Source organism: Lagopus muta, chromosome 6 (assembly GCF_023343835.1).
Source record: "Lagopus muta isolate bLagMut1 chromosome 6, bLagMut1 primary, whole genome shotgun sequence".
NCBI classification, from domain to species: Eukaryota; Metazoa; Chordata; class Aves; order Galliformes; family Phasianidae; genus Lagopus; species Lagopus muta.
This window is the reverse complement of record NC_064438.1, coordinates 29,738,888-29,753,744: the sequence shown is the minus strand read 5'-3', so window position 1 is coordinate 29,753,744 and position 14,857 is coordinate 29,738,888. Positions and strand designations below refer to the sequence as shown.

Sequence of the window (14,857 nt, the reverse complement as noted above, 5' to 3'; positions counted from 1 at the left end):
GTAGCAGAGCAACATGGTCAATGATTTCATGATGGCAGTTTGCTGAATGTAATACTGAAAGGGGATTTGATCCATTGAGCCTATCAGATTAAGAAGTTTTTATACAAAGTTCATATGAAATGAGAATATTTTCAGTGTGTTACAGCTATGAGTAGCCTTTATCTTTACTAAGCCTTAGATAGCGTGAATCAATAGAAGGTAAATAGAGTAAATTGCTTCCAGTTTTCTAATTGCTACTCAATCTCAGTCTGAATATAAAGGCATAACCAGCTCTTGGCATGAAATTCTTCCAAACTTGTAGTTTTAATGCCTGAATTTTTGTGAGACTTGTTCTCATACACCTGAACTTTAAACATTAATTAGCTAAACTAGCCGACCTATGTCTTGAAAGCTGCTTAACAGGCAGTGCCAGAAAATGCAAACTACACTGCTTATTTGTTAATGTTCAGAAGTGTAAACCTTCAGTTAGAAACTAATAAGCTGTTACCTTATGTAGGACATCTTTAAGTACTTGGTGTTTGCAACATAGTACTTGTATATATTTATGTAACTAAGGGTTTATTAGATATATGCATCTTATAGCAGGCACTCTTGTAGGTTAATATGGTAGAAGTAAAAAGGAACAGAACAGTGTGTTCTTATTTCAGATGACAATAACAGACTCAGATTTCAGGACTATGGACTACATTCTTAAAAATACTGAGAATCATTCTGAACAACTATCTTGCTAAAAGATATGGCTGATGAACACCAATAAGCAAGAAAACAATTGTAAGAAGCCAAAATTAGTCCTTTTACTTTTGCTTCAGTGAAAAATGTAACTGTAGCAGAAAGGCTTTGGGGCTGATTTTAGCTTATGATTTTCATTTCTCACTTCCCATTGGCATCCCTGTGAGTACAGAGAGCCTCAAAAGACCTAAAATTGGGGAGTAGGGGCCTCCGTGGTATTTTTGGGTTTCCACAAATACTAGATCTTTGCCTTGTAGCTTGATTTAAATGGAGAAAAATATGAAATCCTTGGAGTTGGGTAGAGGTTCTTTTGATGTTACAAACAACTCCTTTGTTTAATTCAGCTGCAAAAAGACTCGAATTACACTCATCAGAAGTCAAAATTCTTTAATAACGTGTGCTGTAAAGTGATAGAAAATGTTTATATTATGTATTTTTTGCTTTACTGTTCTTACTAATTGCATTTTTGCAGACTTAAATCTGCAACCACATGTATTTGTGGGTATTTTGAGAGCACAAATTTTTTTTGACAATAACAATTCAAAAGTCATTTGAAAGGTTAGGTTCCTGCAAAAGACTTCATCTTAAAAACAGCCTTGAAAGAAGAAAAAATAACATCACCTCTCAGCAATAATTCCTGTTCTAAAATACAAGCCATTTCTAGTCAATGAGTGCAGAAGAAAATTATAACTTTTCACTATTTTAACTAGTCATTCCTTCCTGCCTTCTTTCCTTCCTTTCTCATATTTTGGAAACCAACTAGCATTCTTCCTAAAAAAAAAAATTACCTAAAATCTGTTCTTGGCTAGCCATTGTGTGTGCGGAGGTTTTGATACTGAGAGCAAGTTAATGGCCAAATTACAAACCCTTGAGAATTAGAATTCAGAAGGCAAACATTAACAGACCCTTAACTGCAGTAGCACAAACCAAGATGCTATAAATTATGGGGTGGTGGTGTTAAAAGCATTGGCTTTCTGGTATCTGGCACCCAAAACCTGTTCATTGGGGTGTAGATCAGGGTGTGGAGAGGTTGCCACTTGGCCAGTGTTCAGCTGGCAAAGCTGGTTTTGTTAAGTTTAGGCCAATCGATGGCTCAGGCCTGCAACCAAGTATTTTGTTGTTGTGCCATAAGAAATATTTACCCTCCTCTGTTTTCTTTCTCTTTCCTACAGTCAATCATTCTCCTGCTTAGAATTTCTATGTGAAACAATACTTGCCAAGTTTTGAAGCTGTACGTACAAACAATTCTGGCACATTATTTTAATGAGTTAATTTCTGTCTTTATAAATGTACATGCAGTCAGGATAGCTTCATCTATTTTCTCATGGATCATAGGTACATACTTGAGGTATGCCTTCCTTTGCAAGAGCACATGCTGCCTTCCGCTTGAAAGCAAGCTTTGCTTTTGCAGCCTTCATTAAGCTGAAATAGTCAGTAAAAAGTATTTTGTATCCCCTCTCTATTAAGAGTTACAGTGTAATGAACTCTGTGCCTTGTACAACTGACCCAGCTCAGAAATTCATCATCACTGTTCCCACATTCTGTTTCTGGCTATGAGAATAGCAAAACTTTTGAATGCAATCAGCTAAGACATGCACTCTGCTTTTAGAATGTGCCTTCTAAAAGAGTGAGCTAGCGGCCTGCCTTCTAAGTTTAGCTCTGCTCAACTGAACACGTGCAAACTCTCAGATATCCTACTTGTACACTGGATGAAAAATGACTTGCTTCTTTGCATGGGACTGTGAAGACTGAGCTGTCCTTAAAGAATGTGAATTACACAAAAAGATGATATGTAGCATTGAATGAGAACAGAAGATCTTCCTGCTTATCTAGAATGTCTTCTCCAAGTATAAAGTGTTTGGACAGTGTCTGTTTTTAATTAATCTTAAGGCAATGGGCAGTTGAAACAGGATTGCTAAATATGTAAAATGATTGTCTGCATACTGAATTGAAATGCATGGTCTTGACACTCTTGTTTGCAAGTGTGCTGGGCAAAATAGATTGGAGTATGGAAGAACATCTGTTTTTTTTAAAGAGGTTTATATTGATTGTCTCACTGTGTTACTAAGATACTTGTTAGCTTCCTTAAAGCTGGACTAGATCTCAGGTAAGACTGAAGACTACATTTCACAAGATTAGACTTCATTATGCATGCATCCTTGGCTTCAAGCAGCCACACATTTGCTCTGTGGAAAGATGAAAATGTCCACTATAAAAATAGCACAAATAAATATTTAGACAAATCCAATTAATATTCCATATGATTATACTGAAAAGAAAAAAGCAAAGAGTAACCTCTCAATTAATTGGAAGGGAAACTGCATGTTATAGTAGAGCTCAAAAACACTGATCCTTTCATCATGCGATGTTAATTCTAGGATGCAGCTTTGATAAGACAAAAGACTTGTTCACAAATGTTGAGAGAGAATTTGAGTCCACTGTGTGCAAAAATCTGAGTTGTTTACTTGTAAAACCATGTTGATTTGATATTCACTGGAATCAGATGTGTTGTCAGCTAGCAGAGTTATACATAAAGGATGCATCAAAACTGGTGAAAAGTCCAGTTACTGAAAGGGCAACAAGTTTCACAGGAGAGCAGCACTGGAGAGTTGAGGACAGTAATTCCTTGAACTGCCTGAAAGTTATCTCCTAGAGCACTTGAGGACTGCATCCATACAAACAGCAGACTGGTGGAAAGCCCTGTTCCCAGAATAGCCCAGGTCCTCAATTTGAGGGCTAGTAGAGGCCGACCACAAAGAATTAACTGTGATAAGCAGTTGCTCTCCTTACATTCCCATGGGAAACTGTAGAAGTAGTTGGTCAGATCTAATTCCTCATTCTGCCAAATAACAGATTGTTTCCTATTGTTTTTTGCAAAGTTAGTGGGGTGCAGAATTAAATCCTTTGTTTTTCATTAGGGGAAACTTAAAGCTAAATATTTGTATAATAATAATGTGGGAACATACAGTATAGCCTCAGTGAAATACTATGAACAGGGAAAGTGGAAAAATTTAATAATGACCCATGTACACAGAATTTTCATATCTATATTCACAGGGCAAGTAACCAGTGCTACTTGATGAAGTACAGCAAAACAAATTCAGACTGCTTATAAGGAAAACATTACTTAATTGCAGCTATTTATTAGATTATGGAATAACTTCCCAAGAGGAAAACAGGAAGCTTATTGTCTGAGTCATTCTAAAAGAGCTTCCATAAAACACTGGAAAATGTAGTTAAGAAACAACATTTTGACAGAAGATGGAGCATACTGCCTAACACATCTCTCTTTGCTCATATCTGTGATTCTGTAATTGTGAGCCAGATCCTAGTCTGAAAGTTAACATCCTCAGTGATAAAGACCTCAGTCTGCTTATGGTTTAGAACTCAGGATGCACGCACACAGGGTGCATCTTTCACAATAAAGCCAAAAGCCAAGTTTGTGTCTTAGTCTGAAAAACTGGTCAGGCTCTTCTCTGCTACAGATATATTTTGTAAAATTTTAAAAACCTGGATTGAGCCAAACATGAGTTGGGCACGAAGAGTGAGTTTTTATGAATTCAGGTGAATGCTAAATTTTTAAAAAGGGTTATAGCCTGATTTGACAGTACCAACTGAATTCTACTTTTAACCTTTGGTTTTGTTGAAAGTCAACAGAAGGGGATAAAAAGATAGATGCACCAGAACTAGAACACAGATAAAATGTCTTGAGAAGAAAATATCAGATGTACCCATTAAATGTATATAAACAGTGCCTTAGTTCCTCCTTACTAGTAATTACCAATGTGGTGATTAAAAAGCAAAAATGCAGAGAACTAAAACATAAAACAAAACTCAAAAAGAGAACTTGCGAAGAGTTCATAAAGTCATGTTAGCTTTGTTATTTTTGCTGTCTATATCACTTTTCTCTATCTGCTCTTTTTCTGGTTATGTCAGCAGCAGAAAGAACCAAACTTGAACGAAATAACTGTCATTTATTAAAACACAGAATTTCAGAAATCTCCGAAGGGATTGTGTCCAAAGAATATCCAGACCAGATTTCAGAAAACTCAAATTGCCTAATACTTCATAATCATAACAGGACTACAAATCATTCCAGAAACTTCAACAGTGAGCTAAAATTACACCTTCTTCCAAAGGGTTACAGTTGAACTTAACATATTAATTGAAGGAAAGACAACAGAAAAATAACAATAGAGAGGAGACAAAAGAAATTAATGAGGAAAACATTTCTCTCTTTCTTTGTGATAGGTTGAGTACTTTTAACATGATTTCTTTTTAACTCTTCAGGCATTACATATGAATAATTATAGAGGGTTTTGGAGGTGGTTTTTTCTTTTGTTTGTTTTGTTTTTCATTAGTGCTTGGCTAAAACTGTAGGAAAAAAAACAGATAAAATTCTGGAGATGTTTTTATTTTATTTTAAAGACCCAGAAAATATTTTTCTCCCTGCATTTGTAAACAAGCCTTATGATGGTAGAAAAAGTTCATAGACTGTTTTAGAATCAAAATATTTTGAAAACAATCAACTATTTTTCAATTTCTTTGATCTTTTCCGCTTTAACACTTGAAGCTCAGAACTGCCTAAAAGTTAATACTGGTGATAATATCTGCAAAAGATTATAGGTGCATTTAAAGTTAAAAAGGTTTACTTTGTTTTTCCATCTGTTTGTTCATTTTGTCACGGTAACTAAAATTAAAGTAAGCTAATTTGGTTATTACATTTTGCTATAAGGAAGGCACATCTTGCTGTGAACAAGAAAAGCATTTTAGAGTAATAAAGTCAATATATATGTAATATATAAAGGATTTTCTGTTCAGGGAAAAGAAGAAAAATGTAGTAAGAATTCTGTTGCAGTGCACAACTTAAACTTACGCTTGGAAGCAGCGAGCACCATCTCAAAACGGGAGTGTTAACGTGTACTTCACATTGTTGATAATTTGTGAGGAACACAGACTAAAATTTGAGGAAATCTCAAGCTTCCTTTCTGATCTGTGATATTTCTGCCAATTTCTTCATACACGAGAAAAAGCTATTCAAAATAAAAATGAGTGAGAACAATATGCAAAAAGTAATTTTATCTTTGAACAGAAGGCAGAAACATATGCAGCTGTGGTGATCACACTTAAAAAGCTAAACATAACGCAATTGGAATAAGATTGAAAACAAATGCTTTCAGCAACTTTTCCTAGGCAGGGCTGTCTTTTCTCCAGATTTCTTTAATTTCCCTTTTGCAGGGCTTCTTTTTACTTTCCAACTACTTATCTAATAATGAGAAAACAAATGCTGTTCCTTAAAAAATATGACCACGTGCTTCCCTCGTGGCTTTATATATAAATTAAAAACCAAAACAAAACCCCTCTTTCTCATGCATGGAAGTAAAGCATTGCTTTCCTGTACCCTATTGATCTAGGAAATTGTGGCTATCAGCTCTCTTTTTCTAGATGCAGAGTTCTGGAGTATTCAGAACTCCAGCTAGTCTTGCAGTAGCAGTTGATGAGCTAGTAATTAGCTTGACTTTAAATCTGTGATGCTAGAATTAAAATTAAAGACTTTTCCTATAATCAAAAACTGAGAGTAGTACATAATCAGCTCCTTCTAAAATATTACATTTTACTGTTGAAGTGTGTGGCTGGTAACAGTACTGCACAAAGTTTGTTTTAAGGATGAGATGTTCCTGCTATGCAATTACAGGAGCCCAAGAAAACATACGTGAAAAATTTATACTCCGTGTAGAGCATGGGAGTTCACTGAGCAATAAAACTGGACTTTCAATAGCATGAGAACACTTTTTGTTTTATGAGCTTTGTCATCTCTTCTTCGATTTCAAAAGGAAGATTTCAAGAAAAGCCCTGTTAATGCTTATATTGTTTCAATTTTAAAAGGAACCTAAATAGAGGAAAGACAAACTATTATGTTTGGAGTAGGAGGCAAACATATCTTTAACACATCCTAAGAGTAGCCTATTCAGAGAAACTTATGCCTGAAGACACAACATTGCTACTTGGACAAATTCTGGTCATGGGCTGTGCCTCAAGGAGACCTGAGAGCACTTCATTTACCTTTTTTTGGATGTGTTGATGGCTGAAAATACATAAAATAGTTTCTGAACTATGACTAACTAGAAGAAGCTATGGCAGGGGAGATTCAAGCTGGACATTAGGAAGTATTACTTTTCAGAAAGGGTGGTCAGGCACTGGAATGGACTGCCAAGGGAGGTGGTAGAGTCACTGACCCTGGGTGTGTTCAAGGAAAGGCTGGATGTTGTGTTGAGGGACATGGTTTAGTGGGAGCTATTGGGAATAGGTGAACGGTTGGGCTGGATGATGTTTCAGGTCTTTTCCAACCTTGGTGATTCTATGATTCTATGATTCTGAGAGCATCCATTTACTAAGTGAATCTAGAATGAGAGGTCTGTGTATCCTTCAAATAGTTAACACACTCGGGAAGCACTTCCCAAGCTTTCCTTTCGGACATATTTATCATGTGAATGCTATAAACAGCATCCAGCCAGGCAACTTGCTGCCATGTTTCCATAATCTCCTAGCATAAAACGAAAATTATTTAAGAGCTGGAGTCCTCAATATCATTACCAATAAGGAGCGACAGAATGTGGAGGGAGAGTAGATCCACAAAATTCACCTGTGGAGGAAAACGGGGAAGCTTCTGTGCACTCCAGCTCATACAGTCGAACTAAACTGGCTCTTTGTTTGGTTTTGACATGCTGCCTACTAGCATGACCTTAGGGAATGTTTTTGCTGTCACAAGTATAAAAGCGTCCAACCAAAAATACAATTAATGTCTGCAATTTATACATAATCCACACGGTTGTATACGTATGTGGATATATTATTTTTGTGGCTAATTCACAGGCATGAATGCACACGTGTGTGCAGGCATATATGCAGTTTTGATTTTCTGTTTATGAAAAAGTCACTGTAAGAGTTTTATTAACAGATACTGAAATGTGGACCTCTCAGATATTCATACAAGTGTTTCAGTTAATTTATACTCAGTGAGACATTCAGAATATAGGAATCTATCACAATAACATACTGAACCTTAAGGATAATATTTTTTCTTATTTAAAAATCTTATTCTGCCTAATGATTTGCTAACATTTAGCATAACAAAGCGGTAATCACTGTCATAAGCAATGAGCCTTAGGATTTACTTTCTAACACCCATATGATGCTTGCTTTTCACCTCTCATTTGCTATAACCAGAAATTTGTTCTATTGTGAAAGCAGAAGGAGAAATGGAGAAATTCTCAGTAAGAGTTTCTGATACTCTGTGATTTGTAGGAATGGTGTGAGGAACAATCAAGAGCCAGTTCCAGAACAGACAATGGGGCCCTCTGTTGCATGTTAGAATCATAAGCAATAAGTAATCTTACTTTGTGAGTCATAAGTAATCTTGCTTTTCTGGTCATAGAATTGTTAAGGTTGGAAAAGACCTCTAAGATCAACTAGTCCAGCTGTTACTCATCACCATTATGATAAGTAGACTACATCCCTCAGTGCCCCATCTAAATCTATTCACAAGAACTTTAGAGCTGAGAAATGAGAATTCCTTCTATGCCAAATAGAATGAGTAAGTAGCAGAAAACTATGATAAAGCTGAAATTGTGAAGCGCATTACCAGAGTGGGTCACTGACAATGATGCAGAGGAGACATCCACAAAAACACGCATGCCAAAGGAAAAAATGCTAGCAAATAAAGTGAGAATGAAACCATTGTCTTTTATAGCTGAAAAAAGTGGATGCGCCATGAGATCCTTCTAGGTTGATGTGGAAGCAACAAGTTACATCGCTGACTTTGCCCAGTCAGAGGAGATACAAAACTGACAATCTGTCTCTTGTGGCTTTCAAGGTATCCAAGGAATGTTTTGTAACAGCAGAGCATTTAATCCTTGTTTGCCTTAAGAATTCCAGTTCTGCTCATTGCATTTAGGCTACTTAAATGACTTACGTATTTTCAATTGGAGAAAATTATTTCTCCAATTATAACTGACTTCTCTTAATTAAATTAAAGAATTTTCCTATTGTGGAAAGATTTGGGAAGATTTTTTTTTGCACTGAAAGTGACAGTGTTTCACACGAAAGTGAGTTACTTCAAAATGCTTTAGAATCTTTCTGGATTATAGCTCCACATAGACAAAAAAAAAAAAAAAAAAAAAAAAAAAGGTCCAATTTAAAGCATTAATGCTGACTGCATTTTCAAAGCTTCAAGCAGTTGCAAATTGACCTGCATTTATTATCTGGCAATTTCTGAGGAACCCATTGCATTTTTTATTCTAATGTTTGGTTGTTTTTTTCATTAAGTTATTTGCTCCTACTGCCTTTGGATCATATACAGTAACCTCGGAATTTTGTTGTGGTCTTGTTTCCTTCCTCTGGTCATTCAGTTTCAGAGCCACATTTCCAGATATTTCCATTACTGCCTCACCTCAGGTATTAATAATAAACTTATCAGTAGAACTTTGATAGAATGGCACTTTTAAATTGATGTGATCTGGAAAATGCGTGCACTGATAAAGCGTGTTGGTAGCATAGACAAAGGACTTATTTGAATCCCAAACTGGGCTTATTCAACTAGTGATGAGCAGATGTCTTGGAAAGAATCCAGGACCACCCAAACTGACTGTCTCAGTCTGCTACATTAACATCAGGTATTTTTAAGTCAATTTTGCCACAAATGATATTAGAACACAAATATTCTCATACCTCTGTGCCAACTTAACGAAAACAGCTTGCTTGATTTTTGCAATGTTATGTGTATTTTAAAAAATATATTGTAAAAGTTGTATCTAAAGTACGCGTTGAAACAATCAGAAACCCCTATCATTATATTTGTGTAGTGGTGTTTCAGGCATGAATTTTACATCTACTTATTGAATGCTGAAATGCATTTATATTCAACAGATTTCAATTCCCATCCAGTCTTTTTTTTTTTTTTTTTTTTTTTTTTTTTTCAGAGAAATATAAACTAGCTGAGCCAAACTCTTCCTACAACACAGGGAGATGCTTGGTGACCCTGTCTTCTCTGTTCCTGGTAAGATGGGACAGGCCCCTGACCCTATTGGTCCCCTGACCCTATTGGTCCCCTGCCCCAGTGAGCTGCCAGTGAATTTTAGGTAGATATTTGGGAAATATTTGCCAGTTAGTGAATATCTATTACAGTTTTCATGTACAAATTCTGTATTCTGTTTCCCATTTGAAGTTCTGGTGGGTCTTGCAGTTAGGAGAGGGACATCCTGCACCACAGCCTGGGGGCAATTCAGCATCTTAAGGAACAAAAGCAATTATCATTGTGGACAGAGAATGCTGCTTCTTTCCTGCCCCTCCCTACTTATTTGCTCTTAGAAATTGCTGAGCTGTTTTGACTGAAAATTCCCCAAATAGCTTAAATAGCAGGTAACTGTGTGGAAGGTTTCTGACTAAAAGTAGGAAAAAATCTGAACTGAAAGTTAAAATTTGGCAAAGTTATAGCAAATTACTTGCAACTGGAAAGAGTCAAAGCAGCTTTAAGAATATAGGTGGTGCTCCCTGCCACACCTATAATTCATGCAGCTTATTTTTCTTAAGCTAAATTCATCCATTGACAAATTTATGAGCTGCTGAGTGTTGTGTTGTGTCTGGGATTCAGAGTACTTTGAATTAACACAGGAGAGCCTCTTTTACCCTGAGCATGAGACATATTTGAAATGCTGGCTAGAACTCATTTTCAAAAACTGGTTTAAAACAATATAGCCTCCTAAACACTGGCTAAGCATATTCAGGCACACCTCACTCCCTTTTGTAGAAAGCATCTCAAACATTTTGCTCCTATCATCTTATAGCATGTTTATGATGTTCAGAAGTAAAGAAAATTAGGTATTTTTTTCTCTGCTTGGAAAAAAAAAACCCACAGGGTGTTGGTGTCGAGGTTTGAAACTTCAGATTTTCAGAGAATTATTTGTGTTCCGGTGATTTGCCACAGTCACAGAACCAGCAGAATGGAAATTAATGCTGTGCAGCTTCCTTTGTTTCACTCTAATCCCTTGGTAGCATAAATCTACACTTCCCTTTCTTTCTCAGCCCATGGATCCTTTCCCTCTGAATTGTCTATTGTATCATTTACTTTTCTGAGAACTAGCATAACTTGAATTTTGGTGGATTGATCTTCCATGTCTCCCATGAATGTATCTGTACTGTCTTTGTGGAACACGTTAGTGAAAACCCTCTTTGTCTTAGGCTGATTAGCCCAAATAAGTTGTGTCCATGCTTGCTGAAGGGAAGCACGTATAGACAGACTGACTGCTGTTAGTTGCAAAACTCTTTCAACAGAATGACACATAGCTGTTTAAAATTGACACAGACTCCCCAGGTTCTATTCAACCTGCCTCCAGCTCCTTCAAAACCTGGATATGGTCTCAACAGTTGTTTTCTTGCAGGATCAGGTGTGCATGGGTGGGTGGTTTTTGAAGTCTGGTTGCCCACGAAGGGAAAAGAATATTCTAACATGAACCCCTAAACATGTCCATGCTGTTTCTAGGCATTGATGGTGGTCCAGCACTCTTAATTTATTTGAGAAACCTAGTCTGCAAAGTAATTCACACAAATTCTGCAGTTTCTCAGTTGACTAAATACACTCTTGTCAAAACCACTTTTACTCAGTTAATGGTGTCCAGAATCTGGCCCATTATGTCTATATGACTAAGACCTGTTAATAGTGAAAGGGAAAGGTAAGAAACTGCTGACATCTAATGAAAGTAGCATGAGGGAGCATTAGGATCTTCCATAAACACTGAGCAACTGAAGAGGCAGTGGAAGAGATTAGTTTGTGTGGCAAAACGGTTTTGCCTGAGGTATGCCAGATGTCTGAACTGCAGCAGAGGACAAAGAGCAACGTTCAGGATTTACTGGGTTACTGAGAATATCCTTCAGACTTGGCTGTCTGCCATGCTGGTTTGTACACTGAAGAGTAGATCTGATGGCCTAGGTGTGTTGTTCAGAGCCATCTTCAAGACAATGTCAAATCAAAGTGAATTGTTATTGCTATCTGAGGCTAGAATCCTTCCTCTAGGAAATACTGCTAATACTAAAAGAAAATCTTTTTTCTTTTAAGGAAAGCTGTTTCCTGTGGTAGAAATGTACTAATTTGGTACAGTGATTTGGATACGAAAACATTTAATATCTGCTACAGTCTTGACTTTGGTGGTTTCAGTCTTCTCTCCATGCTCATCAAATGTTACAAATTATATTTTGACAGCCTTGGTTAGCAGTACGCTACGAAGGAACAATACGGTACAAGAGATTCAAGAAAGATCTTCAGAAAACATGATTGACTTATGTATCTGATATAAAATAGTAAACTGAGAATGCTGGCTGGTGAAAACAGCAAAACAAAAGCACTTTTTCAAATGAATGAAATTCAGCTGACAAATGCTGATGTGTGATTGTGCCCCCTACCCCCTCTTTTTTTAAAAATTCATTAAGAGATGTAAGCTTGCTCTGTTTCTTCTCAGTAGTAGGCTACTTCACAAAACAAATACCAAAAAAGGAAATCCAGAAATGAAAGGCATCCTCGGCTTCTTAGTCGTTGTTCAAACTGTGCTTTAAAAATGGGCTGTTAAACACTATTGTGAAAAAAAAGTAGATAATATGGTTTTGTTTTTTACATAAAACAGAGTGAAGCAGGTGCAGCTCTTAGCTGTCCATAAAAGGCCAAAGCTAATTCTGCCTTCACCTGGAAGAATTCATAAAGAACAGAGTAATATGAAAAGAATTTCTGTTTGTATCTGAGGAATGCATAACTGGAAATAATGTGAGCAGTTCCTTGACAGTTCATATTGTACTTAGAAAATATGATAATAATTTCTACAGTCTCTTCAGCCTGGCTTTTATAAAAGCTTCCTGAATGCTTCAAACAGAAACATGTTTAGGAACCAAATATTTGTTCAGTTGTACTGTTTATGCCAATTGATTTACTATCATAATCTTATTCATGAATTTCATGTTGCCAATTTTTATTTATTTTTTTAGTCCACCAATTTTTGAAGCATTTCCTTGGACAAAGAAAAAAAATTCAAAAGTTTGCTAGTGGGTATTAATTTTCATTCCCAGCCTGAAAATTGCTTCCATTTGAGCATTTATTCTCTGGTATTTGTAGCCATGATGATTTCACGGAGAATAAAATTAAAAGCAACTTCAGTTATCTTCCTGTATTTTCATGAACATGAAACATGCAGATATTCACAAATGCGAATTTTGCAGGAATCCAATCTCTCCTACCTGCCAGGAGAGCTCATCTATAAGCTTGTATGATTATGCCTTTGGAAGAATGGAGAGAGAGCAAATATTCTGACTTCACTGGGACTAAGTCTATCAACACTGAGACAAATTAGAAGCCTGCACTGCAGTGTCTGGTATAAATTTCTTGCTGAATTAACCTGAAAATCACTTCCCAGCAGTGATACAGCTACTCTAGCTTTAGTTCAATGTCAATATCCAATAACAGCTACAAAAAAAAAGATGTAAATCTGTTTATTCAAATAAATCATACTCATAGAAAGGATACTGCTTTAGCAAACAGTACACAGTCTTTACATCTGTCCTTAAAATGATTAACTTTTGCTGCACTGTGGGATGACTTTTCTTAGCCATATTTTAAAATGGTTTTAAATGTGGTCTTTAAAGTCCTAGTTTGGTTCAATTTCTCAGCTTTTGGTTGGCAAATGTGCATGAAGCATCTACAGTCTTTTCCCTTCCTGAGAAATGAGTTCCTACTCTTTCTTCTCACTGCCCTTTCATAGGGGCTCTGCTAATTATCATTCCCATCATATTGAAAATGTTTACTCCTGTTAATTAGTGAGGATATTTCCAGATAGCTCATCAAGGACTTGCTAATTAGAGATGTGTTTTAAAAAAATTCTTCTGCTTGCTGTTAAATCAAAGGCTATTTCTAGAAACACCAGAGCAATAGGTGACATTTTAAGACTGTGAGGCAGACTGTGGCTCTGGATGCTATTTCCCATTAAGCAACAGAGATATTTCTGGGAAATGACATGTATCTGGTAAACCTTCTGAGAAGAACTTGCAAACTGGATCTCACTCCAAGCTTACATTGAGAGGTACCTGTCAGGGTCCTGAATCTGTATGCTGTTCAAATTCTGCAAGCTTTCATGGTGCTCTGACTCAGTAAAGTAGGTTCCAAGTAGAGGAGGCTGAGTAATTTCTCTTTATATCATGAGCTTTCTACTGTGGCTGAGTAATTTCTCTTTATATCACGAGCTTTCTACTGTTAACATCTGTAACTGATCCAGTTATAATATGATTTACATTTGCTCTTGGACAGAATCACCTTTTGCTGTTTGTTGCTGATACTGCCAGATGCCCATTTTCTTATATCTTTTTTTTTCTTCTGGAGGCAACTAATGCTCTAATTTTATGCCTAATCATTTCACGCTTGGTGTACTTGGTTTTGTTTTGGCTTTCAGCAGGGAAAGCTAGCTTGCTTTTCTAGCATCATCAGAAGTTTCTCTCTAACGCAGCTCACTGAAGAGAAGAAAAATTGTGACTACTTAAAAACAGGCTTGTTAGAAAAATTCAGGGTAGTTCAAGCTTGTGTTGAACTGCAACATTCTTATATTTCATGCGAACTGTCCTAGGGTTACTTTCAACTACTTCATTATTAAACATTGCCCAAACTCCATTTTAATTGAAGTATGAAATAAGAAACTCTGTGAAACAAGGACTGTATGTAGTCCCATATCAGTAATAGTATTTATCTGATTTACTCCAAATTTATTTACATGCTTTATTCCAGGATTCAGTCACCAGCATCACAAGTATGCTTGATTTATCACCAGGTATCATCCAGGCCTAAAGTGTATTTTTCATTAAACCACTGCAGTTGGGCTGGTAGAAATTTGTGCAGTGGGCAGTATTTCCTTCCTAGGTTGCATATTAGCTCATTCTCTAGTAAAGCCAGAATACAGTTATGAAAAATTGTAAAGATAATGCTGGGAAAGACACTTAAGAGAGTATCTCTAGCAACTTACTTTGTAGCAACTTACTACAAATTACACATTATACTATTTCATTAATAACATATCAATAATGTATTAAGCTCTCCTCTCATGTT

General features: G+C 36.4%; 1 long non-coding RNA gene across 1 annotated transcript in view; it reads left to right on the top strand.

Moving 5' to 3' along the window:
- LOC125694394 (uncharacterized) overlaps positions 1–13,098 on the top strand; it is an 85,330-nt gene extending 72,232 nt beyond the window's left edge. The window contains exons 3-4 of the long non-coding RNA XR_007377538.1: positions 9,708–9,784; positions 11,984–13,098. This is a non-coding gene — a long non-coding RNA (uncharacterized LOC125694394). The remainder of the gene's footprint in view (positions 1–9,707; positions 9,785–11,983) is intronic.
- The last annotated feature ends 1,759 nt before the right edge of the window (positions 13,099–14,857 follow it).